Raw genomic sequence first — 26,512 nt, 5'->3', positions numbered from 1 at the left:
TCCCTATGCCCAACTTACAGGAAGGCTAAACAACAACAGAAGGTCAGGGTGTGGAGCCCAGAAAGACGTACTGAGGGCCCTGCAAGGAGAGGAGTGGCTCATGCCTTAAAAACCCCAAACTGCCTGAAAGCTCTCAGGGAAGCCCTTTCCTAGAAAGCTGAGGCAGGAGCATGGTGAGGTGTTTAAACATCTTGCTGTCAGAGCTCTAGATCTGGGGGCCAGGTCAGGGTCAGGTAACTGTTCCCGTAAATACCTCATGAGTGTTAGTTTCTGTTCTGACAAGAAAGGGCAGGTCCTGAGGCACGGCTTACCCTCCAGGGTCCAGTTCTGGCAGAGTGAGAGCTCAGCTGGCAGCGCCCTCAGCGCTGGGTCCTCAGACCCTGCTCAGCTGTCATTGCTGAGGGAGCCAGGCGCCAAACGCAACTGGCCCTCCGGCTCCTCAGGCCAGCCATGTGGGGGGTGTGGGAGCAGGTCTTGCAGATGGTATCCAGGGCAGATGGTGCTGCCAGGAGGTGGCAGAGGCGGGGAGAGGGTCACTGCCTCCTCAAGGCCTGGCCGCGGCCAGTAGAGGCCACAGTGAGGGCTCTGGAGGGTCAACAGGACACAGACCCCCACATGTGCCCTGATGCCCCCAGATCACCATTGGTCTGAGGCTGGATGAACTGGAGCACCCTGGAGGGGAGGCCAGGATTGACTCTTACCTCACTATCCACGTGACAACCCCTGCTCCGCTGACCTTGCCTGGTTGTCCCCACTAACAGTCACTCACTGACAGTTGCTTCCTTGGGGGGAGGAGCCCATTGAAAATGGCTGAACAGGACTTGCTGCCTGGTAACAGGGTGCAGAGTAATAGCTCACAGGTACGGCTGTGCTGAGGTCTGCTCTTGGCTGTGCTCTGTGACAAGTCTCCTGGTCGAGCCTCCGTTCAGCCCTGTCCTTTAGAGGTACCCCCAGACAGAAACTAGATGGCCCCAGCTGTCAGCTTTAGGTGGTCTCTTTATATCCCACAGTACTGTCTTTCCTGGGCTCAAGAATGTGATATATGAGTTGGAGCCATGGGGATGTGAGCTACCTCCTTCACACAAGCTACTTTTCCTCAGCCCTGCTCAAGCCCTGTCTCCTTCATTCCCACTTCCATTTGATAATGGAGCACTGTCACACGTGCCTGACTTTGTGCCTTGGTAGGTCAGAGTATCTTGCCTCATGATAAACAGGAATAGAAGTATAAATAAGAAGAAGAAGAAGATGCAAAATAATTTAAACATCCTATTTCTACTCACATGTACAAGCAATACTCATTAAGAGTCAGAGAATATTCAGCACCGAGCTGAAGCTTAATGTCTACACGCAGCAGTCAGACAGGAAGACTGCAGCGGACTGGACGCCCAGGGGCACCAGCTGCAACTGCTCTGCCACTAAAGTCCCACGGGTCAGCAGATCTAATGGGGCTCGAAGCACTACTGGCAGAGAGAGAGGTTACTCAGTGCCACTGCCATCACCGACTCGATGGACATGAGCTTGAGCAAGCTCTGGGAGGTGGTGAGGGACAGGGAAGCCTGGCAAGCTGCAGTTCATGGGGTCACAAAGAGTCAGACATGAGTGCGCAAATGAACTGAACTGAACTGAACTGAAGTACACGGTCAGTTGTTTGGAACAATTACTTTGTTTTATGTTATATACAATTTTAATGAAGAAATTACTAAAAATGCTATGTGAGATATAAAATAAATTTTAAAAGATATGAACTCTGAAATTAGGCTGTTTGAGGATGAATCTTTAGTTTACCATTTACTTGGTCTGTATCCTAGGAGTGGTTAGTCATCCTTTTCCTATCTTGTCTTCCTTAACTGAGACATAATAACATCTATTTCATAAAACTGTTGTGAAGAAAAAATTATGTGTGTGTGTTTCAACTAGTTGCTACATCTAATGAGTGTAAATGTAATTCTTATTATTCCTGTACACAAGGGAAAATATACAAAAGAAATTACAGAATTAGATTTCAATACAGAAAATAGGTGAGCAGGTAAGTTTGTTAAGTGTAATTAAATGTACTTTTATAGTAAAGAATAAAATAACTGATAAGACATAATAAATATCACTTCTTTTGATCAGAATATGAACCCAAACTTTCTGATATAAGACAGAAATGTGACCAAGAAGAACAGAAAGAACATCACTTGTTTTTCTCTACAGAGCGAACTAGACTGTACTTTTCTGTAAGAGTCCTGTGTCCATACAGACCTTACAAAAGGTATGGACTCACACCAGTCCAGATGAAAGAAAGAGACACCAAGAGTCCTGTCTGAGAAATGATGCAAACCACATTAATTCTATGAAAAGGAGTAAGGCACGTATCCAAGAGCAGAAGATTTTAAAACAAGAAATCTCATTTTTATAGAAAGAAACATAAAAATTGGATAACACTCATTCACACTTAGAAAACACATTTTGTGGATCTAAATTAATATAGTTAATCTTCCACCTTCAAGTGCAAATTTTGTTTACATTCCATCTTCTGATATGCATAAAAAGTACTGACTAGAACTTTTATTTCAGAACATCTATATAATGTAGAAAATAATCATTTTATGGAATATTTTTAACTTTTGCTTTTTGAAGTCACACAGACTAACCAAAATAAAACAAGCTCTTATTTATTGCTTGGTAAGGGAAAGCTGCATTGCTGTCACACCTAATTTCCTTAAGAAAGTTAAACGCTGTTATTCCGGAGACGTCATGGCTGACATTAGTTTAGGATAATGAGGGTGTGTAATTTGTTTTGCGTAGATCGGCACTGTTGCAAGTAATGAACGAAGTTCTCAGGTGGGTCAGTGGTAAAGAATCTGCCTGCCAATGCAAGAGACACAGGAGAATTGGGGTTAATCCCTAGGTCAGGAAGATCCCCTGGAGGAGGAAGTGGTAACTCACTTCAGTCTTCTTGCTGGAAACATCCACGGACAGAGGAGCCCGGAAGGCTGCTGTCCTTGGTGTCACAATCAAACACACAGCATGCACTCAAGCAGAATAGTACATAGAAGCAGCCATTATATATTCCAGTCCATTGCTAAATTATGTTTTCTTAAACCTGAATTATCTGATGGAAGTAATCCAACTACAGGCCACTGGATTATGTAAGAAATAATTAGGTTAACATTATAACACAGTTCTTAAACTCGAATATACTTTTCAACTGGTAATGTAGGAGTTTTACAGTTTAAGTTTACAGTTTTACAATGCTTAATGTCAAAGAACTGTATCCATTTACTTGTAAATTTTTATCATCTTAAGAATGCTTTCCAACTTGTGACAGTTTGTAACAAATGTCACAAGTCGGATCCTTGTGTTTCTTAGTCATAAAGGTAAGGTATTTGACTAGGTAGTTCTTACTGTGGAACAAACACAGAATTCATGAATAGCTGAATACACTTATGACATGAACACTAATGATAGATAAAAGCTTAAGCTGAATCTTCCCAAAGAATATCAGTTCCTCATAGCATTTCAATCTCCAGTCCTGTCTGTACAGGCCACAGTGAGAGGCACCAGTTTTCTGGTTCCTATAACGCATTTTGTAAATTTAAGTAAGTTAATTTTTATGTCACTGTAATTGTTCCAAAAGAAAAAAGGAAATAAAATATATGTAACAGAAACAGTTCAAACTAAAAAATGAAGTTGCTGATATACTATACATACGAGTACATATGATCACACAAGCAATGCTATTGAGAAGTTATCCACAAAACTAGAAAACGTAACATTTTCTAATCTAAATAAATCAGCATAGATTAAAATGTCATTAACTGCATAAAAATTCTCGGTGGTTCCTCAAAATCATAAATTAGAAGGCAATATGACATAGAATGACCCTTTGTATACAGTGTAGGCTACCTATTATATTGTGAAAGTATATCGTACTTATTTCCAATAATTGAAAATTGCTTTTTCTATCGGATTCTGAAGCAGTTCTGAAACTCAGCCCAAACAACTGGCACAGTACAGAAAGTTTTTTCTAGCTTTGATGTTGCCCTTTATTTAAAATCAGAGCAACTATAAACATGAAGAAAGCTAACAAGGACGGTTGGGTTCATATATGAAATAAATCCGAGAACAAGGAGTTTGTCTATCACATGAGTATTGCTCCTTCTTGGTTGGTGTGCCAATTTATTGTTAGGATTATGGGGACCTCAGGTTAACTTAATACTCGAAGTCAGTATTTCCACTTCTATCAGTGAATAAAAGAAGGGAAAATAATTAAGTACTACTAAACATATCTCCCTGGATTGGGAAGATCCCCTGGAGGAGGAAATGTCAGCCCACTCCAGTCCTCTTGCCTGGAAAATTCCATGGACAGAGCAGCCTGGTGGGCACAGTTCATGGGGACACTAAGGGTTGGACACGACTGTGTGACTTAGCAATCACTCTCTCAAACATGTCTTAAAGCTGGAATTCCTTATGAGCTACTTAATTTCAAAATGCCAAACAGAAGAAAAGAAAAATAAAAAATCCAAAAGCTCTTGCTGACAATGAACTCTCAACAAAAGTTAAAACAAAACAATAAGAAAGGCAATCTTGAAAATCCAAATGAAGTTGACAGCTAAAAATTGATTTCTGATCAAATTAATCTGTAAAGAGCAACATTTCAAAGTCTTGAAATAAGTCTAAAAATGATGTTCAAAATTATATCTGAAAGCATAACTGACATTTAAATGAGTAATAAACTATGGAATAAAATAGAGTGAAATTAAACTACACTAGATCAGACATCTACATTCAATACTAATAATACTTTTGTAGTTCTTGAAATTACTGGTAAATGTTCATTTTCTAACTATGCTTCAATATTTATATATACATATATATATATTGCATGAGAGTTAAAAATAGACTGTAAAAAGTAACAAACTCTGAATACGTTTTATTAATTATTTTATAGTTCTTATTTACCACAAATAAAGCTTATTAAAAACATGCCAGGTTAGAGAAATTGAAAAAGACACATGTACGCCACTGTTTAAATTAGAGTACTATTTACAATAGCCAGAATATGGAAGCAATCTAGATGTCTATGGACAGATGACTAGATAAAGAAGCTGTGGTACATATATACAACGGAAGATTATTCTGTCATAAAAGGAACACCTGAGTCCTTTCTAATGAAGTGAATAAACCTAGAGCCTATTACAGAGTGAAGCAAGTCAGAAAGAGAAAGATAAATATGGTATCCTAACACTGTGTGGATCACAATAAACAGTGGAAAATTCTGAAAGAGATGGGAATACCAGACCATCTGACCTGCCTCTTGAGAAACCTATATGCAGGTGAGGAAGCCACAGTTAGAACTAGACATGGAACAACAGACTGGTTTCAAAGAGGAAAAGGAGTACGTCAAGGCTGTATATTGTCACCCTGCTTATTTAACTTATATACACAGTACATCATGAGAAACGCTGGGCTGGAAGAAGCACAAGCTGGAATCAAGATTGCCGGGAGAAATATCAATAACCTCAGATATGCAGATGACATCACCCTTAGGGCAGAAAGTGAAGAGGAACTAAAAAGCCTCTTGATGAAAGTGAAATAGGAGAGTAAAAAGTTGGCTTAAAGCTTAACATTCAGAAAAGGAAGATCATGGTATCTGGTCCCATCAGTTCATGGGAAACAGATGGGGAAACAGTGGAAATAGTGTCAGACTTTATTTTGGGGGGCTCCAAAATCACTGCAGATGGTGACTGCAGCCATGAATTTAAAAGACGCTTACTCCTTGGGAGAAAATTTATGACCAACCTAGATACCATATTCAAAAGCAGAGTCATTACTTTGCCAACAAAGGTCCGTCTAGTCAAGGCTATGGTTTTTCCAGTGGTCATGTATGGATGTGAGAGTTGGGCTGTGAAGAAAGCTGAGTGCTGAAGAATTGATGCTTTTGAACTGTGGTGTTGGAGAAGACTCTTGAGAGTCCCTTGGACTGCAAGGAGATCCAACCAGTCCATTCTAAAGGATACCAGTCCTGGGTGTTCTTTGGAAGGAATGATGCTAAAGATGCAACTCCAGTACTTTGGCCACCTCATGCGAAGAGTTGACTCACTGGAAAAGACTCTGATGCTGGGAGGGATTGGGGGCAGGAGGGGAAAGGGACCACAGAGGATGAGATGGCTGGATGACATCACCGACTTGATGGACATGAGTTTGAGTCAACTCCGGGAGTTGGTGATAAACAGGGAGGCCTGGCGTGCTGCAATTCATGGGGTCGCAAAGAGTCGGACACTGCTGACCGACTGAACTGAACGGAACTGAACACATATATATGAAATCTAGAAAGATGGTACTGATGGAAATATTTTCAGAGCAGCAATGCAGACACAGACATAGAGAACAGACTTATGGAAATGGGGAGAAGGGAGGAGGGAGAGGGTGGGATATATTGAGAGAGTAACATGGAAACTCACATTACCACGTGTAAAATAGATAGCTAGTTTGCTGTATGGCTCAGGGAACTCAAAAAGGGGCTCTGCATCAACCTAGAGGGGTGGTTTGGGGAGGGAGGTTCAAGAGGGAAAGGACATATGTATACCTATGGCTGATTCATGTTGATGTTTGGCAGAAACCAACAAATTCGGAAAAGCAAATATCCGTCTTTAAAAATAAATTAATTAAATAAACAAGCAAATTAAAAACATGCCAGGTGTTAGGGATTTCCCTGGAGATCCAGTGGTTAGGTCTCTCAGCTTCCACTGAAGCGGCACAGGTTCGATCTCTCGTTGGGTAACTAAAATCCCGCATGTCACTTAGTATGACCAAAAGGTTAGATAGATAGATACATAGATAGATAGATAGATAGATAGAATGTGTTAAGGAATAAAAAGATTTATTAAATAAATTAAATAAAAATGCCAAGTTAGTTCTCTATAAATTCTGAATATAAAAACGCGAAAAAAGTGATCAGAAAATGAAAAATCATAATAATATAACACAGAAAATATTAATAAACCACTTTGAAATTGCTCAGAAGTAACATTGAAGTTTAAAACAAAAATGTGCTCATGCAAAAATAAAGGTGATAAGTCTACAGTAACAATATCACTGATAGAAATTATTTTTCCTAAATAATCTCCAAAATAAACATCATTCCAATCAAAAAGAGAGAAGTACAAAGGGGGACTCCACCTACTAGACATCTAAAATATAAAACAACACTGGCTTTCCTGGTGGCTCAGATGCTAAAGAATCTGCCTGCAGTGCGGGAGACCTGGGTTCAATCCCTGGTTTGGGAAGACCCCCTGGAGCAGGGCATGACAGCCCACTCCAGTATTCTTGCTTGGAGAATCCCCATAGACCGAGGACCCTGGCAGGCTACAGCCCATGGGGTCACAAAGAGTCAGACTCGACTGAGTGACTAAGCACACACACAGAAGAAAAGATTTTATTTTTTTTAAAATTGACCTTAAATACTATGACAAATATGCAATGTAACTAAATCACCAATGTTAGTCTCAAAGATACACATTAAATGTGCACACACAAAAAGGGAAAAGACCAAGAGCATAATTGATGAAAACTTTGGACTGGCAGGTAATCTGCAGAAGAATAATCAAAATAGTCAGAAAACAAATAAAAGAATAATCAATTGCATTGATGATCAGGAATATTCAAATTAAAAGATTATATGATACCTTTGTCCACCTATAAAATGGAGTTACAATAGTCTAAAATACTAATTGTTAAGGCTGAGTGCTGAAGAATTGATGTTTTTGAACTGTGGCATTGGAGAAGACTTCAAGAATATCAAGTAAGTCAATCCTAAAGGAAATCAGTCCTGAATATTCATTGGAGGACTGATGCTGAAGCTGAAGCTCCACTACTTTGGCCACATGATGTGAAGAGCTGACTTCTTAGAAAAGACCCTGATTCTGGGAAAGTTTGAAAGCAGGAAGAGAAGGGGACAACAGAGGACGAGACGGTTGGATGGTATCGTCAACTTAATGGACCTGAGTTTTAGTAAGCTACAGGAGATGGTGAAGGACAGGGAAGCCTGGCATGCTGCAGTCCATGGGGTTGCAAAAAGTCAGACACAACTGAGCGACTGAACAACAAGGACAATGATACCACTATACACTTATTTAATATTGATTTAAAATAGTCTAAAATATTATTCTTTTATAAAAATGTAAAGGAAACTCTAACACACTGCTTGCATTTAAATAGAAATATTTTACGGTACTTTAGATTACATTTGGCTAATATCTGAGAAAGTTTAAGATGCCCTTGTACATGATCCCAAAACTCCACTTTCAGGTATATACCCTAGAATTGCTTTTATATAAAGGCTTAAGGACAAAAATGTTCACAAAAGAGTCGCTTAGGTCGGAAAAATTAGCATCAGTGTTGCAGTGAATACTGAATATGCATTAAATAGAATAGTGTGGAATGCTTCCATTGACCTCTTATTTCTCTCTGGTTCCCCAGGATAATTGTGATCTTTTTCTTTCACAAGATTTGACACCTAGCCTATGTGTTCACAGGTCATTATCAGAAGAGATGAATATTGGTTTCAACTAACCACACGTCTGTGGACATTCAACTTTCTTATTCCTTTCCTTCTAAGTCACCATGAATTCAGTATCTCTCCAGTCCCATGAATGGAATTGCCCTTTGGGGAAGCTGGACATGGAAGTAATGAAAAATGATCTTTATCAGTTTCATGACATCATGTAGCTGTCTTTTATTGGGCACTCATTTGTGCATAAACTAGAAAAGATATGTACAAGTTCGGGTCTTGCCTGCAACTGTTTCCCCACCCACAAATTTACACAACAGGCTGATATTCCCAAGGACTGCATCTGAGACTCTGACAAGGATTGGGCTAGCCATCAGACTGCTCAGTAGTTATATAATGCAATATTTTATGTATTTTAAAAACATGCCTAGTGAGAATGTTACAGCACAGGGAACTCTACTTAATGCTCTGGGATGAGCTGAATAACAAGGAAGTACAAAAGGGAGGGGATGTATATATACGTATGCTGATTCACATTGCTATACATTAGAAACTAACACAGCATTGAAAAGCAACCACATTCCAATGAAACTTCTTGAAAAATCACAAAAAAAGAAGGCTAGGATAAAAATTTTTATCAACTAGATCACCTTCAAATATCAGGGGATAATTCATATATTTGTGTGTGTGAATATACACATATATATACATCTGTCTATCCCTGGTGGCTCAGACGATAAAGCTTCTGCCTGCAATGCGGGCGACCTGGGTTCAATGCCTCGGTCGGGAAGATCTCCTGGAGATGGAAATAGCAACCCACTCCTATATTCTTGCCTGGAAAATCCCATGGACGGTGAAACCTGGTAGGCTACAGTCTATACGGTCGCAAAGAGTCGGACACGACTGAGTGACTTCCCTTTCTTTCTTTGACTTTACACATCTGTATATACATATGTGAGTGTGTGTGTGTGTGTGTGTGTGTGTGTGTGTATGTATGTTTCTCATACACTTTCCTCTTCAGAAGATTTACCCCATAAATATTTACATTTAAATTTGTATTTGAAGGAGTAATGAGAAGAAAAATTACACAACTACATGGATGTTAAGTTATATGAGAATGAATATGACCAAGTATATAATAATTTGTTTTCTTGAAAAATTAATCCAGGATAAAAAGAGAAAAAATAGAAACCATATGCTACAGAAGTGATTCCAGGAAAGAGACCCTTAAAGCTGGAATCTGGAATACGTTGTCTAATCTGGTTAGGTTAGAGGATGGCAATGGTTTATTTTGCACGGAACTGGGAGAGTGGAAGTCAATGTAATTCAGTGGCAAACAACAGCAACAACCACAAAACTTATCCCTTGTACTCTTCTGGAATCATGCTATAGGTTTTGGGCCAAAGAACATCTTCTGTGGGCACGCTCAGAGTCTCTAATTTCTTGGAAATGCAGAAAACACATCTATCTGAATTTAAGTTCTCCATTTTAATCCTGAGAGTAGCAATATTATAATGTAATTTCAAATGATCATTGGCTTGAAATTTCTAGTTTGGATTGGGAAAGAAGGCCCTGAGAATGAGTTGTAACTTTGATAGACTCCTGTCAACCTGCTTACCTCCCATCTCTCTTCCACCCCTTCTCCCTCCTTTGGGGAGATTAGAGGACCCTTCCGTTCCTTGTTTTGTCATTAAGTCATGTCCAACTCATTGGTGATCCCATGCACTACAGCCCCCTAGGTTTCTCTGTCCATGGGATTTCCCAGGCAAGAAGACTGAGGAGGGTTACCGTTTCCTTCTCCAGGGATCTTCCCAACCCGCAGACTGAAGCGGGTCAGCCTGCTTGGCAGGCTAAACCACCTGGGAAACCCTAGAGGCCTGTGTAATGGACATGAGTTTGGGTAAACTCCAGCAGTTGGTGATGGACAGGGAGGCCTAGCGTGCCGCAGTTCATGCGGTCATAAAGAGTCAGACACGACTGAGTGACTGAACTGAACCGAACTGATGTATCAGTTTGGTTCAGTTGTTCTGTCATGTTTGCCGGTACTGCTGCTAAGTCGCTTCAGTTGTGTCCGACTCTGTGCGACCCCATAGACGGCAGCCCAGCAGACTTCCCGGTCCCTGGGATTCTCCAGGCAAGAACACTGGAGTGGGTTGCCATTTCCTTCCCCAATGCATGAAAGGGAAAAGTGAAAGTGAAGTCACTCAGTCCTGTCAGACTCTTACTGACCCCATGGACTGCAGCCTACCAGGCTCCTCCATCCATGGGATTTTCCAGGCAAGAGTACTGGAGTGGGGTGCCATTGCCTTCTCTGTCTGTCATGTCTAACTCCTTGTAATCCCGTGGAGTGCAGCACATGAGGCTTCCCTGTCCATGACCAACTCCTGGAGCTTGCTCAAACGCATGTCCATCGAGTCAGTGATGCCATCCTACCATCTCATCCGCTTTTGTCCCCTTCTCCTCCTGCTTTCCATCCTTCCCAATATCAGGGCCTTTTCCAATTAGTCGGTGCTCCGCCATCAGGTGGCCAAAGTATTAGAGCTTCAGCCTCAGCATCAGTCCTTCCAAAGAATATTCAGGGCTGATTTCCTTTAGGATGGACTAGTTGGATCTCCTTGAGCTCTCAAGATCTTGAGAGTTCAAGGGACTCTCAAGAGTGTATATACATACATACATTTTCAGAGAATATTGTATTTTGCAAAACATTAACATACATCATCATAGCCGTCAATACAACCATCTGATTAAGTAGTTTTTTTTATTATCAAGATTAGTAAACACAATTTTCGGAGAAGGCAATGGCACCCCACTCCAGGACTCTTGCCTGGAAAATTCCATGGACGGAGGAGCCTGGTAGGTTGCAGTCCATGGGGTGGCTGAGAGTCAGACACGACTGAGCGACTTCATTTTCATTTTTCACTCTCATGCATTGGAGAAGGAAATGGCAACCCACTCCAGTGTTCTTGCCTGGAGAATCCCAGGGACACAGGAGCCTGGTATATCAACTGCTGGTATCATCATCATTTACCACCAGATATCAAGGCTCTTATAAACCATTGGTAAATAAGATTGTGAAGCCTTAGTATAAAAAGAGGAAGAAAAACAAATGGCCAGTAAAACAGAAGACAGACAAACATATATTAATACTTTACAAAGTTATGTTATGTGTAAGAAATGTTCCACTGCAGTGAAGTGAGAGGAAATTCTACTATTTTTAAGAAATTGAATGAGTTTGTTTAAATAAGCACACACAAAAAATAATAATAATGTAACCACCTACCTCATACTAAGGGCTTCCCAGGTGGCTCAGTGGTAATGATCCACCTGCCAAGCAGGAGACAGGGGACACAGGTTCTATTGCTGGGTTGGGAAGATCCCTTGGAGGAGGAAATGGCAACCCATTCCAGTATTCTTGCCTGGAAAATTACATGGACAGAGGAGGTTGGAGGGCTATAGGCCATGGGGTCACAAAGAGTTGGACTTAGTGACTAAACAACAACAGCAACCTCACCCTGAACACAGAAATATATTCTAGATAGATTATAGAGATAAGTGCAAATAAAAATAGAATTGTCTCTTAGAAGATAAAGCATAAGGAAACATTTTCAAAATCTTGGAGTAGGAATTATTTCTTATCCAGGATTTGAAAAGTAATAACTACACAGGAAAATAAAAGGAACTGAAATATATTATGAATAAGAACTTCTGCTTACCAAATGCATTTTCTGAGTAAATACACAGGCCAAAGTATGAAGAAACTTATTTGAAATATATATTATTCTAAGAAAAGACTCATAGTCCCAATTATTAAGAAGTTTAATGTACTAATACGGCAAATAACCCAACAAAAGTTTGGCCAAAAAAAGTGATGACCCAAAAGCTTACTTGCATAATATCATTAGTCATCAGGAAACATATGTATTCAAGAAAATTAGGACCCATTACATACTCAACAGGATGAATAAAACAAAAAAGAAAAAAAATTACCCAAAGGTGATGAATGTATTAAACACCTGAAATTCATCTCTGTTACTATTTGGAGTGTAAATCTGTAGTATACGTTTGGAAAACAATGCAGCAAAATATCTTTATATTCATGAAACAAATTCAAATCATTCTACTCAATCAGCTGATAGTATACATAAGGGTCAGCGGTTCCAACCTGCCTCTCAAAATCCTTTAACAGGTGTGGACGTGTTTTTGTTTAAAAATAGCAATATTCCTACTTGAAAACTAGGTGGCCGGCCGTGACTCAGTCTTTGTGATCACCAGACAGCGCGCGTGCCCCTGTCCCCCGGCCCTCCCTGTGCGTGTTTATTGCTCTTCCCCGTCACTTCCAGCTTTTCCCCGCTCCCGGCCTGCCCCACACCGGTGACCGCCCAGTGCCCCCTTACCCTGTTTAGGACCTAACCCGTCTCGCCTCATGTGGTGTCCTTCCCTGGCCTCCATGGCTGGTGGTGTCTCCGGGCACAGAAGTGCCCTCGGTCCCCGAGGGGGGAAGCTGGGCACAACAAGTTGCACGTGAGGGCTGTGGAGGCACCGGTACATGGCTGGAGAGTGCTCTCCCGGGCCACTTGTGGCTCTGGGTGTTGGCGGTGGTCGGCTCAAGCCCCGATAGGGGAGCTCCATGGGGGCCAGGAAGGGCAATAGACATCCTGGGTGCCAGGGGAGCGCTCCTGCGCTGGAGGTTTCTTGCGGTCAGATTCCGTGGCGTGACGCAGAAGCAGCTTCGCTTCCGGGTCATTCAGAATGGCTTCCGGGCCCCTCGCAGTAGCTGGCGGCCACCCCACCTCCACTGTCGGTTCTATGCCTCTGCTGCATCTATGCCACGTGGGCTACGTGGCAGCACTCCATTTGTGCCTCGTTCGTCCTATCCTCTGATCCCTGGGCCTGCGCCCTGGTGCTTCTCGCTTCCCCGGCCCGCCTTGCCCCGTCTCCATTGCCCTTTGCCTCCTTCTGTCCGCTGATGTTGTCGCGTGCTGGACCAGGAAGAGCGCCTAAGCCCCCGGCGCGAAGCCCCCTGCGGTGCGCTCGTCCAAGTGTGCACAGGTCACCGGCTGGCTACCATGCCTATACCGCCACCCCTGGGGAGGGGGGGTGGAAGTGAGGGGCCACGGCCGTCCCTGATGTGCCCGACTGGTGTCCTTAGCCCCACTTCCAGCGCCCGGGCCCTCGAGGAGGGTCTCCCCATCAGAACTTTGGGGAAGGATGCTGCATCCCTAGTGGATGGAGTGTGGGGGATCCTTCGGCCTCCCCATGGGAGGAGCAGATCACCCGGCCTCGGCTGATCACCCTCCCCCTTCTTCAATTCGTGGAGTTTTGCTGCCACGGCCCTTCACCCCACGCCAAGCACGCCAGGCGCCCTGTGCTCACTTGGATACCCAGGTGGCACAGTAGAAAAGAATCAGCCTGCTAATGCAGGCAATTGCAAAAGATGCAAGCTCGATCCCTGAGTGGGGGAGATGCCCTGGAGGAGGAAATGGCAACCCCCTCCTGTATTCTTCCCTGGAAAATCCCTTGGACAGAGGAGTCTGGCGGGCTGCAGTCCAAGGGGTCGTAGAGTCGGAGAGGTGGACACGACTGAGCACAGGCACATATACACATGAGAAAAAAGAGAATCCCAGTTACAACTCAACCGTTGTGTAAAGAGTTTTGTAATTGGCTTTCCAGAAATGCCACCTTTAGTAGCTGACTTAGTAGAAGGAGGACCCGGATTACACAGGAGGGTTGAGAAAGTGGCTCCCGTATCCAGTAGGAATTTAACAGGATGGCCTCTTCTAGTTAGAGTCACCTGAGGCTCCTGTGTGGTAATGAGGACAGAAGCCAAAGTGGGAAGCCCTGGGCCCCGTGAATCTTGATCTTGTGTCTGAGTTTCTGACCCCTGAAACCTACGTCCCTGGGGATATTACTCTTCCAGTGATCTCCCTTGCAAGTGGGGCAGGGCCTTGGTGGTGGCCTCTGCTTGCCTTGGGGGCATTGTCTCTTAAAGTGTCCATTCTTGCCACAACAAAAAAAGACTTCAGGTTTTTGCTTGTATCCTCCCACCTTTGTAGCCCTAAAGTTAACTCCCTTTAGGGCCATAAGGAGAGCTTTGGCCTTTCTCTTATCTCTATTCCCTTTTTCTTTAGGTTCTTCCTGATTTCTGTTTAAGAATACTGATGTGGCAGCTCTTACCAGTGTAGGGTAAGGGAGTTAGAGGAGGCGAGGTTCGGAAAAAGAAGGAGACCGGCACTTTACGGAACGGATTCACCTTTAATGAGGCAAGAAGGAGCAGCATCAGATTAATGACCTGCTGCGCTAACCCAAGAAAAGAGTAAGTATATATAGGCATATATGTGGACATCTACTGTTACGGGTGCCTGTTCTTCTCCAAGGTTGTTTGGAGTGAGTGAAGTCTCTCAGTCATGTCCAGCTCTTTGTGACCCCATGGACTGTAGCCCTACCAGGCTTCTCTGTCCATGGGATTTCCCAGGCAAGAATACTGGAGTGGGTTGCCATTTCCTTCTCTAGGAGATCTTCCTGACCCAGGGATTGAACCCGGGTCCTCTGCGTTGTAGGCAGACACTTTACCGTCTGAGCCACAGGGAAGCCAGGGAAGTCTTCGGAGTAGGTATTTCTTAAACAGCTGGGGCAAGGAATTCTGGAGACCAGCTGGGACCAGTTAGGAGCTGGGTGTGATCAACCTTATTGTCCATTTTTTTTTCTTCAGGTCAGAGTTCTTTGTTTTGCATAGAATGGTGAGGAGGACCTAGAAAGGCCAGTTTTAGGAGTTTCCTCTGACTATCTGGAGCCAACTGATTAATAAATTTCTCTTTAAGAATAAGAAAGCCGTGGTACATGTACACGATGGAGTATTACTCAGCCATTAAAAAGAATACATTTGAATCAGTTCTAATGAAGTGGATTAAACTGTAGCCTATTATACAGAGTGAAGTCAACCAGAAAGAAAAAGACGAATACAGTATAGTAACGCATATATATGGAATTTAGAAAGACGGTAATGACAACCCTATATGCGAGACAGCAAAAGAGACACAGATGTATAGAACAGTGTTTTGGACTCCATGGGAGAGGGAGAGGGGGATGATTTGGGAGAATGGCATTAAAACATGTATGCTATCATATAAGAAACGTATCGCCAGTCTAGGTTCAATTTAGGATACAGGGAGCTTGGGGCTGGTGCACTGGGATGACCCAGAGGGATGGTATGGGGAGGGAGGTGGGAGGGGGGTTCAGGATGGGGAACACATGTACACCTGTGGCGGATGCATGTTGATGTATGGCAAAACCAATACAATATTGTAAAGTAAAAAATAAATAAACATGTTAAGTTAAAAAAATTTTAAACATTAAAAATAGCAATCAGTGAGGCAGAAAAACAATGAGAAGATGGTTCCCAAGATGCTAATGAAATAATATTCTCAAAAAGAAGTAAAGTATATATTTTAAAATGCATACAAAATGTTGAATATGTATAAAACAGAATGTTAACAGTAGTTGTTTTAATGCAGTAGATGTGTCAGTGATTTAATTTTTGGTTTTTTGTTTCTATTTTCCAAAAATGTTCTGCAATAAATTCACAACACTATTGTAACATGAAATGAGAAATATAAAACTAGTTTTGTAAATATCAGACCCTTTCTTGATCTTCTGTAAACTCGATGCATGATACAGGATGCTTGGGGCTGGTGCACTGGGATGACCCAGCAGGATGGTATGGGGAGGGAGATGGGAGGGGGGTTCAGGATGGGGAACACGTGTACACCCATGGCGGATTCATGTTGATGTATGGCAAAACCAATACAATATTGTAAAATAATTGTCCTGCAATTAAATTAAAATAAAAAAAAAACAAGTCAATAAAATGAAATCTTAAAATTTCCATTCTCTCTGGAAGATGCCATAGCTAAGCATCTTAATTTCAATATAAGAAGATTGTTCTTGGTACTCTGATTCATCTACCACAACTGAATAGCCTGTGGCCTGACCCTAAGAGGACACAAGGTTCAGAGACTTAATTATTACAAACAGTATGTCTTCTGTTTTAATTTTCTAACGGAGAGTAACTCTAAGACCCTTATGCAGGGAACTGACTTATGTTTCATGGCCTTGAAAAATGTTGCCACCTCAGTTAAATTAACGGTCTAACAGCTTTGACCATTTGGGGAGAACTGTCAGTAGTTAGATGTCCTAAATGTGGCCAGTTTCATATGAGCATTGTTAAGACATTACAGGACTTCCTCAGTGGTCCAATGGTTAGGACTCTGAACTTTCACTGCCCAGGCCCAGGATTGGATCCTTGGTCAAGAAACTAAGACCCTGCAAGCCACGAGGTGTGGCAAAAAAAGAAAATAACCCCACCTCCCTTCTGAAACATTGTTAAACCTCAGAACTAAGTTGTGCTTGTCACGGACATCATACTTAGGAGTTTTTCTATCACGTCAAAATTTTCATTGGCACTACCAAATTTTAGAGCTAATGGATTTTGTACTATATATATATTTACTACATATATAGGTTTACTATATATAAGTATCATAAATGGCTTAACTTTTTCATAGAATTTGTCCTGTGAATTTTCAGCCTTATCATGACACTGAGTAATGCTGTGTGTCTTCAATAATGTTGTTTTTGGTTGTGGAATGTGGGGCATACTTTTTCTCCCACATTCAAGAGAGAACCCCTTATAAACTCTCCATTCCTAAAACCTTTTAATAAACAGAGGATATTTTTCAATTCCTATGCAATTAGATTTTATAGAATAGTTATTATATTTTTCATATTGATATTTTATAAATCTGGGGAATTTCCAACTATTCTGAGGAATACCACTGGAAAAAAACAAACAAACAAAAAAATCAAATAATAATTCCCTGTACTACTTTGGGTTCTTATCTTGGCAGTGAAAAACACATTTCTAAGAAAAGTTAATTTCAACAACAGTAATATCTTTAAGGTAAATATTTCCCGTAAACTTGCCTATCATACAACCATACAAAAACTAGATAGATTTAAAAAAAAAGTTAGAATTTTTTATCTGATTGGTCAGAGCCAAAGGGCAAGTGATTCTTTTTTTTTTTTTAAATATTAAACTAATATATAAAATAGAGTGAAACCTACTTTTGTAGTCTGTAAGTCAAAGCCATCTCATAAATGATATTATATTTATCATAATAAATTTTATTTTTTATGATATACTTTCCAGTTTATTTATTCTTTAAATTTATAATGGTTTTGATTTGCATTTCTCTGATAATGAGTGATGTTGAGCATCCTTTCATGCGTTTGTTAGTCATCTGTGTGTCTTCTTTGGAGAACTGTTTAGTTCTTTGGCCCATTTTTTGATTGGGTCATTTATTGTTCTGGAATTGAGCTGCAGGAGTTGCTTGTATATTTTTGAGATTAATTCTTTGTCAGTTGCTTTGTTTGCTATTATTTTTTCCCATTCTGAAGGCTGTCTTTTCACTTTGCTTATAGGTTCTTTCATTGTACAAAAGCTTTTAAGTTTAATTAGGTCCCATTTGTTTATTTTTGCTTTTATTTCCATTAGTCTGGGAGGTGGGTCATAGAGGATCCTGCTATGATTTCTGTTGGAGAGTGTTTTGCCTGTGTTTTCCTCTGGTTTCTGGTCTTACGTTTAGATCTTTAAACCATTTTGAGTTTATTTTTGTGTATGGTGTTAGAAAGTGTTCTAGTTTCATCCTTTTACAAGTGGTTGACCAGTTTTCCCAGCACCACTTGTTAAAAAGAGATTGTCTTTTCTCCATTGTATCTTCTTGCCTGTTTTGTCAAAGATAAGGTTTCCATATGTGCGTGGATTTATCTCTGGACTTTCTATTTTGTTCCATTGATCTATATTTCTGTTAAATTTTCAAACCCTAGCTTCAAACAATATTGAAAACAGATTAAGAAAAATTACTAACACCTTTTTGGATATTTTCTTTTTTCAAACGATAGCGAATGGTGGTTTATTTTTTTTAATAAATTCTGTACAATTTAGAAATACTTTCCATATACGCTATTCTTGGACATTTTCTTACAATGGTAAATATTCAGAGCACTTCACAATATTCCACAATGACATTTTTAAGTTTGTTTTCCATTCTATTCTGATCTATTGTGTATATCTGTTTTTGTGCACATTAAGGAAAATGTCAAAGTGGTTTAGTAGTACATTTTCATTACAAAAGGTAAGCTTCCATAAAGGAAGAACTGTGAAAAAGATCAAACAGTATCAATTTTCTGTTTTATAGCCCTCCAAAGCAACCTGTGGAATTAACTAATTGCAATTTTGACTTCTATTGCAAATGATCAATCAGCAGAGACATATTAAAAACTCTTATTATGACTGACAAAGAAGATACAATTGGCCAACAAAATGGCCAGAGATTGATCTTAGTTTTTAAAATCTTTATTTGCTCAATGACAGATATAAGTCTTGGGGATGAACTCGGCAGGCAGAGAAGATGTCTAAAGCAAAGGCACCCCTGTGTGGATGTGCCTGCCAGGAACAGTGAGGAAGTCAAGGAAGTTGACATAAACTGAGGTGTTAGGTGGTGAATTTGCAGAAGTCAACAAGAACACAGATGGCCTGACCTGAATTACTGTGTGTGTGTGTGTGTGTGTGTGTGTGTGTTTAGATCTGTTTAATCAGAAAGGGGTTAGGAAAAGTAGCAAGGTATATATCTGTGTGTGATCTTATTCTTCCCTACTAACAGTGCTAAGGAGAAGGCAATGACAAGCCACTCCAGTATTCTTGCCTGGGAAATCCCATGGACGGAGGAGCCTGGTAGGCTACAGTCCATGGGGTCGCGAAGACTCGGACTCGACTGAGCGACTTCACTTTCATTTTTCACTTTCATTCACTGGAGAAGAAAATGGCAACCCACTCCAATATTGTTGGCTGGAGAATCCCAGGGACGGCAGCCTGGTGGGCTGCCGTCTATGGGGTCGCCCAGAGTCGGGCACGACTGACATGACTTAGCAACAGCAGCTTAGCAGCAGCAGCTTAGCGGCAGTAACAGTGCTAGATTCTTTATCTGATTCTTGGAGTTGCCTGAGAGCTCAGTTGGTAAAGAAACCACCAGCAGTGCAGGAGACCCCAGTTGCATTCCTGGGTTGGGAAGACCTGCTGGAGAAGGGATAGGCTACCCACCCCTGTGTTCTTGGACTTCCCTTGAGGCTCATTTGGTAAAGAATCTGCCTGCAATGTGGGAAACCTGGGTTCAATCCCTGGGTTGGGAACATCCCCTGGTGAAGGGAAAGGCTACACACTCCAGTGTTCTGGCCTAGAGAATTCCATGGTCTGTATAGTCCGTGGGGTGACAAAGAGTCTGACATGAATGAGCCACTTTCACTTTCACTTTTGATTTCATTAAATAACTCTCCGTGTTAGAAATTTTCTCTCTTTTACATGTGAAGAAATGGTCTTCAGATTCTTTTTTTTCTGTTTCTTAAACCACATCCTCTTACCACCTGCCACAACAGTCTTTCTAGGATCCCAGGGAGGCCAATGAGAAGTGCTAAAGAAGGCCTTCAAGGCAGGATGGTGTAGATAGGGTGTGGACATTGGCCCCAGATTTATCTGGGTTTGAATCCCAGTGTCACTACTAGTTAGCTAAATTGACACTTATTCACAGAGCTACACAAATATTTCAGATAATCATTGGTTTCATTGTCTATGAAATGAGTGTAATAATGTCATGTATGTAAAGATGGGCTTCTCAGATGGTACAGAGGTAAAGAATCTGCCTTTCAATGTAGAAGAAGCAAGAGACTCAAGTTCAGTCCCTGGGCTGGGAAGATCCCCTGGAGAAGGAAATAACTGCCCACTCCGAATTATTCTTGCTTGGAGAAATCCATGGACAGGAGAGCCTTGTGGGCTACACTCCATGGGACCGCAAAGAGGTGGACCCTACGGGCACACACACAATTAAAAAGGGAGCTAGCCTAGAATCACCAGATGTAGGTAATACCAGTTCCTTTCTTCTCCCTGCCTTTAATTAGAGATAATGGGGATCGGGGAAATTGATGGAGAAAAAGAGCATGTGTGGGACTGCCCTGTGAGGCAAAGCCCCCTTGCTGGAGGAGAGTTGAGATGTGAGGTCTGATCCTTTTTATGGTTTGTGGTTCAAGGACTGGAAAGAACTAATGTAAGGGGAGATTTGATTCAGAATTGGTGGAGGTGGAGGTTGGGTAGGTGGTCTGAAGGTTGAACTAGCAGATGTGAAATGGGAAGTGAAAGAAAGTGAGGGATTAATCATGATTATCAGCTTTTTGTCAAGAAAACACTGTAAGGAGTCTATGGGACTCTGAAGTGAGGCAGATTGCAGCAGAGAAAGATCCCTTCTCTTGAGTTGATGGCACACTTGAATACGACTCACAAGTTCCAGGCAGAAGATTTGGGAGCCCCAACAAATTGGCATTGAAATAGGAAACCAAAATGCATTAATTGCTTAGACAACAAGATGAAGTCATTTTCATTTTCTATTTACTTACATTGTAATACTGTGAGAATTTCTAAGGGTGTTATGCAATTCAAAATTTTTCATTTCAAGAAAAGCAATAATATTCTAACAGACATATTCACGAAGAATAGTATTACCAGAATGAGAGGAAAGTAAAAATAAAACGAGAAATTATTTGAATAATATTTTGTAAATTTTATGCAAGCGAACTTTCTCTAAATGCCTTGGACTATTAACTTTTTCTCTTCTCATTGTCTTTGCCCCTATCTGTATAACATGAACCTTGACGGGATTGAGTTTGCTGTTTAGGTGCAAAGTTGTGTCTGAGTCTTTGCGACCCCATGGACTGTAGCCCACCAGGCCTCTCTGATCATGGGATATTCCAGGCAAGAATACTGGCGTGGGTTGTCTTTTCCTTCTCCAGGGGATCTTCCCAACCCAGGGATCAAAACCACATCTCCTGAATTGGCAGGTGGTTTCTTTACCTCTGAGTCACCAGGGAAGCCCTGAGAATGAGTTCAATGAGTAGGTCATTGGAATTGGAAGTCACAGGAAAAACATACCAAGAGAAAATAAAATTCATAGGTACGTACACCATTGTCTCTAGATTATTTCACTCGTTCGTCAATACATTGTAATTACAAGCTATATAAATAAAGTAATTTAGATTCAAAGATGTTTTAGAGTCTTATCTTAGTTTACTAGGCCTGCCATCACAAAATACCACAGACCCGGTTGTTTAAAAGACCGAACACCATTCTCTCATGTTCTGGAGGCTGGGATTTAAGGTCGAGTTGGATTTTCTTGAGCAGTCCATCCTTGGCTTTGAGATGACGGCCTTCTCCTAGGGTTCTCTCATGGCTTTCTCTCTGTGTAGATACAGAATTAAGACTGCAACAGAAAAGTGTCGGATGATAATATTAAGTTCAGAACACTCACATGGCTATTAAACAATGAAACTGGGATTTTCCTTCTCCCAGACTGCACAGTGCAAGCTGTGCACGTGTAGTGTTTGACATCAGAGTGAGGCCTGAGACTAGAGATAGAGGTAGGAGCATACAGTGGGAAGGGAGCAGGGGTCACTTGAACAGTCTTATGTAGTGGAGATATATAAATGCTGATACTGAAATTATTGCTTACTCTGCTTTGAGTCAAATTACCTGTAGGCCATTTAAAAGTGTGTTTATTTTTTGAACTAATATTTAACTTTGATTGAAGTATAGTTGATTTGCAATGTTGTATTAATTTCAGGTATACAGCAAAGTGATTCAGTTATATATGTATATCTATATCTATATCTATATCTATCTTCATACGTATCTGTGGGCTTCCCTGGGCTTTCCTTCTGAAGTAAAGAATCTGCCTGCCAATGCAGGAGATGAGGATTCAAGTCCTGGGTGGGGAAGGTGCCCTGGAGAAAGAAATGGTAACCACTGGTAACCACTAGTTTGGGCTCTCTATCTATGAGTCTGCTTCTTTTTTGTTACATTCACTAGTTTATTGTGTTACTGATATTCCACACATAAGGGATATCATTCAGTATATGTCTTTCTCTGATTTATTTCACTGAGCATAATACCTTCCAAATCTATCCATGTTGCTACAAATGGCATATTTTAATTTTTATGGATGAGTAGTATTCTATTGTATGTCTGTGAAGATATATATATATATATATGAATACACACACACACATACACACACACACACACACACATAACATCTTCTTTATCCATTCACTGGCTGCTGGATACTTAGGTTACTTTCATATCTTGGCAACTGTGAATAATACTGCTTTGAACAGTGGGCTTCATGTACTTTTTTGAAATAGTGGTTTTGGTTTTCTTCAAATATCTACTCAGGAGTAGAACTGCTAGATCATATGGTAGCTCTATTTTTATTTTGTTGAGGAACCTTTATACTGTTTTCTGTAGTGTCTGTTGCAATTTACATACCCACCAACAGTGTGGGAGGGTTCACTTTTCTCAGTATCCTCACCAACATTTGTTTTTTGTATACCTCATTGGTTGTTTTTTTTTAATCTGTATTTCCCTGATGATTAATGATGCTGAGCATCTTTTAATGTGTTGCTATGATTTTTAAACTGATATGTACAGGTATAAATCTTAACACCTATGCAATTTCTTTTATGTTTCACCCACTTAGATGTGGGTCTAGGCCCTTTCTTTCTTTTTTTTTTTGTTACAGTAGGAAGTTTAAATTTTATTTTATTTTTAAACTTTACAATATTGTATTAGTTTTGCCAAATATTGAAATGAATCCGCCAGAGGTATATCTGTGTTCCCCATCCTGAACCCTCCTCCCTCCTCCCCCCCGATACCCTCCCTCTGGGTCGTCCCAGTGCCCTTTCTTTTAACAAGAGTTGATACAGAGTGATGAGGGCTTACTTACCACTGACAGATGTCCTGGAAATAACACTGTGTAATGTCCACAGTTAAGCCTGAAAAGGCCATGAGCCACTCAGGTCAACCTCCTGCTGGAGCCGTCCACCACCCACAATGAACTCGGCGGTTCTGCCTTCTAGGAGGAAGCCCAGGCCTCGTGGGAAGGCTTCCTGAATCTCCGCCAGCAAGCCCGGCTTCAGCTGCAGACGTGGCAGTGACGTCACCTCCAGAGGAGTCCAGCCCCTAGTGTTAGTATCAACCCCAACTGGTGAGTCTCCTCTCCTGAGACCCCAACATCCTAGAGCAGAAATAGCCATCCCCACTGCACCCTGTCTGAATTCCTCACCTTGGGACCAAAGTGGGTGTCACGTGCCATGACGTGGGGCTTAGTTTATACAAATATTTTATATTAAAAGCATCGAGAATAACACACTTGTGGAAAATTCACAGGTTACAACAGAATGTATATTAAAATCTCTTTCCTTCCTTCCGTAGTCTATAGCCTTCTAGATGCTGTCTCTGGAAGTACTGTTATTTTTTCCAGACTTATTAATGGAACTATCAGATAGTGCTGACACTCTGACGTACATGTTTCTAAGAGCTGTACCTACATTTACTCATTTGTTCTTCGTTCACCATGAGTTCTCAGGTGGTAACTGGAAGGGAAGTCTTCTGCTTCATTCTGATTTCCTTCCAAAATTGGGTGTCTGAACTGCTGTCCTCAATTCCCTTTTGAATTATATTCCTCCAATATATTTGAAAATACAGTCCCTAGGCAGTATTTGCCTGGCAGTCTAGTGGTTAGGATTTGCCCTTCCAAAGTAAGGGGAGTGGGTTGTGGGTTCAGTCTTTAGTCGGGAACTAAGATCCCACATGCCTGGGAGCCAAAAATCCAAAAACATAAAAAACAACTAAGCAATATTGTAACAGATTCAATACATACTTTAAAAATATTATTAAAAAAGAAATAGATTCCCTAATTCTTTTTTTAATTTTTATTTGTCAGTTTGCTTATTTATACACACACACACACACACAGACACACACACACACACACACATTTTCCATCAAGCTGGGAAGCACTAAAATTGTTCATTTCATTTCAGTTCAGTTCAGTCACTCAGTCATGTTCGACTCTTCGCAACCCCATGAACTGCAGCACGCCAAGCCTCCCTGTCCATCACCAACTCCCGGAGTTCACTCAGACTCACGTCCATCGAGTCAGTGATGCCAACCAGCCATCTCATCCTCTGTCGTCCCCTTCTTCTCCTGCCCCCAATCCCTCCCAGCATCAGAGTCTTTTCCAGTGAATCAGCACTTCCCATGAAGTGGCCAAAGTACAGGAGTTTCAGCTTTAGCATCATTCCAAAGAAATCCCGGGGCTAATCTCCTTCAGAATGGACTGGTTGGATCTCCTTGCGGTCCAAGGGACTGTCAAGAGTCTTCTCCAACACCACAGTTCAAAAGCATCAATTATTCGGCGCTCAGCTTTCCTCACAGTCCACACTTGGTTCATATCTCAATTGGGTAATCCTACACTTTCACCTAACCTACAGCTGAAGACACAATGAATTGTTTTTTGTTACTTGCTCAGTAAATAGCCAGGCTTTACACACAATAACAGATAAATTGTTAAATGAATTGGCGGAGACTGAGAGATAAGTAAGTGTATACATGTAGATGTATCCGGAGAAAAGGAAGTAATATATGTAAAGGAGAGAAAGATTTACATAATTTGATAAGTATATGTATTTTACAATCAGAATATGACATTTTGCAATTGAATTTCAATTACTGCTGCTTTTTATTTTTTTATTTTATTTTTTCTACATACCAACTATATTAATTAATACACTTCCAAGGGTACAATACAGGGGATGTGGAAACTTAGCGGCAAGCATATGCTCAACAATGAAATCTTCTACTAGTTCTATTCTGACAATTTCTAACTCTCCGAGAGGCTCTATACTATTTGAATATCTTAAACTTCCCATGCCTCTTGCGGTTGGGAGACTGTAAACAATCGTATGTGTAGCTGTAGGAGTCCGGGTAAACCTGTCAGGCAAGTTAGAGAGCCATCTGAGGGGTTTGTGAACTAAAACACTCATGTCACGCCCAGGAACTTTATTAACTAGAGCTGTAAGTTAACTCTTTTTCAGAGGGAGAGATGGTGGTGGGGGACGGCCCCCCATAAAGTCAGAGGTGTAGGTGAGAGCACAAAGCAGTAAAGTAGGCAGACTCTGGTTTCGGGGTAGATGCTCAGGCAGGCCCAGAGGGATATAACTAACTTGGCATTTATTTATCTTGTAGATGAAATGAATGATCATCAAAATACCCTGTCCTACATGGGGATAAACCCATCCCCAGACACCACACTGGAGCTGAATGATGTTGTGTAGGTTGATGTGTCTCACATAAGGCCTGTATTTTCAGAAAACCACACATTTATTTATTTTTATATTTTTATTTCCCCATAAAGCCCCATATTGTTTTTGTGATAGAAACACTTATAAAATTGAAGTCTAATTTTGGTGTTCAATAAACAAATGCATTTTGTGTACTGCATTGTGTATTGCTGTGTGTCATACTATACAAAAGCATCCTAGGATGGTAGAGGTATAGAAGACAACTTGAATTTTGTTTTCAGTATATTTCAATATATTCAATATATTGAAATACATTTGGACAAATGATAGAAAATCTGTGGAATAAAAAGAAGAAAGAAGTTCAAAGGAAAACCTAAAATATCCCACACTAGCTAATTCTAAATCCCTTAGACTTTTCAAAGCCAAGGTAAATGGGTCAAAATCTTTATTAGGAAAGGGTCTATAGTAGGAATTGGTATTATTCATGTTCATAAAAGTGTTAAAGTGCTGCTTTAAAAGTGTGGTCTCTATAGCATAACTGTCACATGAGTTAAGCATGCATTAAATGAGATAGTGTTTTTCTAAACTCAGGGAAAAAAGGCATCATTGTGAGTTACTCTGATTCTAAAGATGGAGGACTTGAACTAGACTCTTAGGGTAGATAGGATTTGTGCAGGTGGAGAGGAGAGATCATTGCAGAACATGGAAATGGCTTGAGAAAATGCAGTACCTAGGCATCGCATAATGTGTGCCAGCTGGCAATACTACAGAGCCTAG

General features: G+C 40.9%; 3 long non-coding RNA genes across 4 annotated transcripts; 1 reads left to right on the top strand and 2 right to left on the bottom strand.

Annotated features, from left to right (window-relative positions):
* Positions 1-339: 339 nt before the first annotated feature.
* On the bottom strand, positions 340-11,833 carry LOC123332124. The gene is made up of 2 exons (XR_006641112.1): positions 11,778-11,833; positions 340-2,850 (listed from the first exon to the last, which is right to left on the bottom strand). It is a non-coding gene; the product is annotated as an uncharacterized LOC123332124 (long non-coding RNA).
* A 1,603-nt stretch (positions 11,834-13,436) lies between these two features.
* Positions 13,437-25,967, top strand: LOC123332125. 2 transcript variants are annotated; one of them, XR_006641111.1, is made up of 4 exons: positions 13,437-13,546; positions 14,626-14,810; positions 23,420-23,637; positions 25,680-25,967. It is a non-coding gene; the product is annotated as an uncharacterized LOC123332125 (long non-coding RNA). The 2 variants fall into 2 exon arrangements; XR_006641110.1 differs by lacking the exon at positions 13,437-13,546 and having other exon boundaries at positions 14,680-14,810; positions 23,510-23,637.
* On the bottom strand, positions 21,643-23,515 carry LOC112582714. Its single transcript, XR_006548908.2, has 2 exons — positions 23,377-23,515; positions 21,643-21,855 (listed from the first exon to the last, which is right to left on the bottom strand). It is a non-coding gene; the product is annotated as an uncharacterized LOC112582714 (long non-coding RNA).
* Positions 25,968-26,512: the final 545 nt, after the last annotated feature.

This window comes from Bubalus bubalis, chromosome 5, assembly GCF_019923935.1.
Source record: "Bubalus bubalis isolate 160015118507 breed Murrah chromosome 5, NDDB_SH_1, whole genome shotgun sequence".
In the NCBI taxonomy this organism is placed as follows: domain Eukaryota; kingdom Metazoa; phylum Chordata; class Mammalia; order Artiodactyla; family Bovidae; genus Bubalus; species Bubalus bubalis.
Note: the sequence above shows the minus strand (reverse complement) of the source record. Positions and strands in the feature narration are given on the sequence as shown.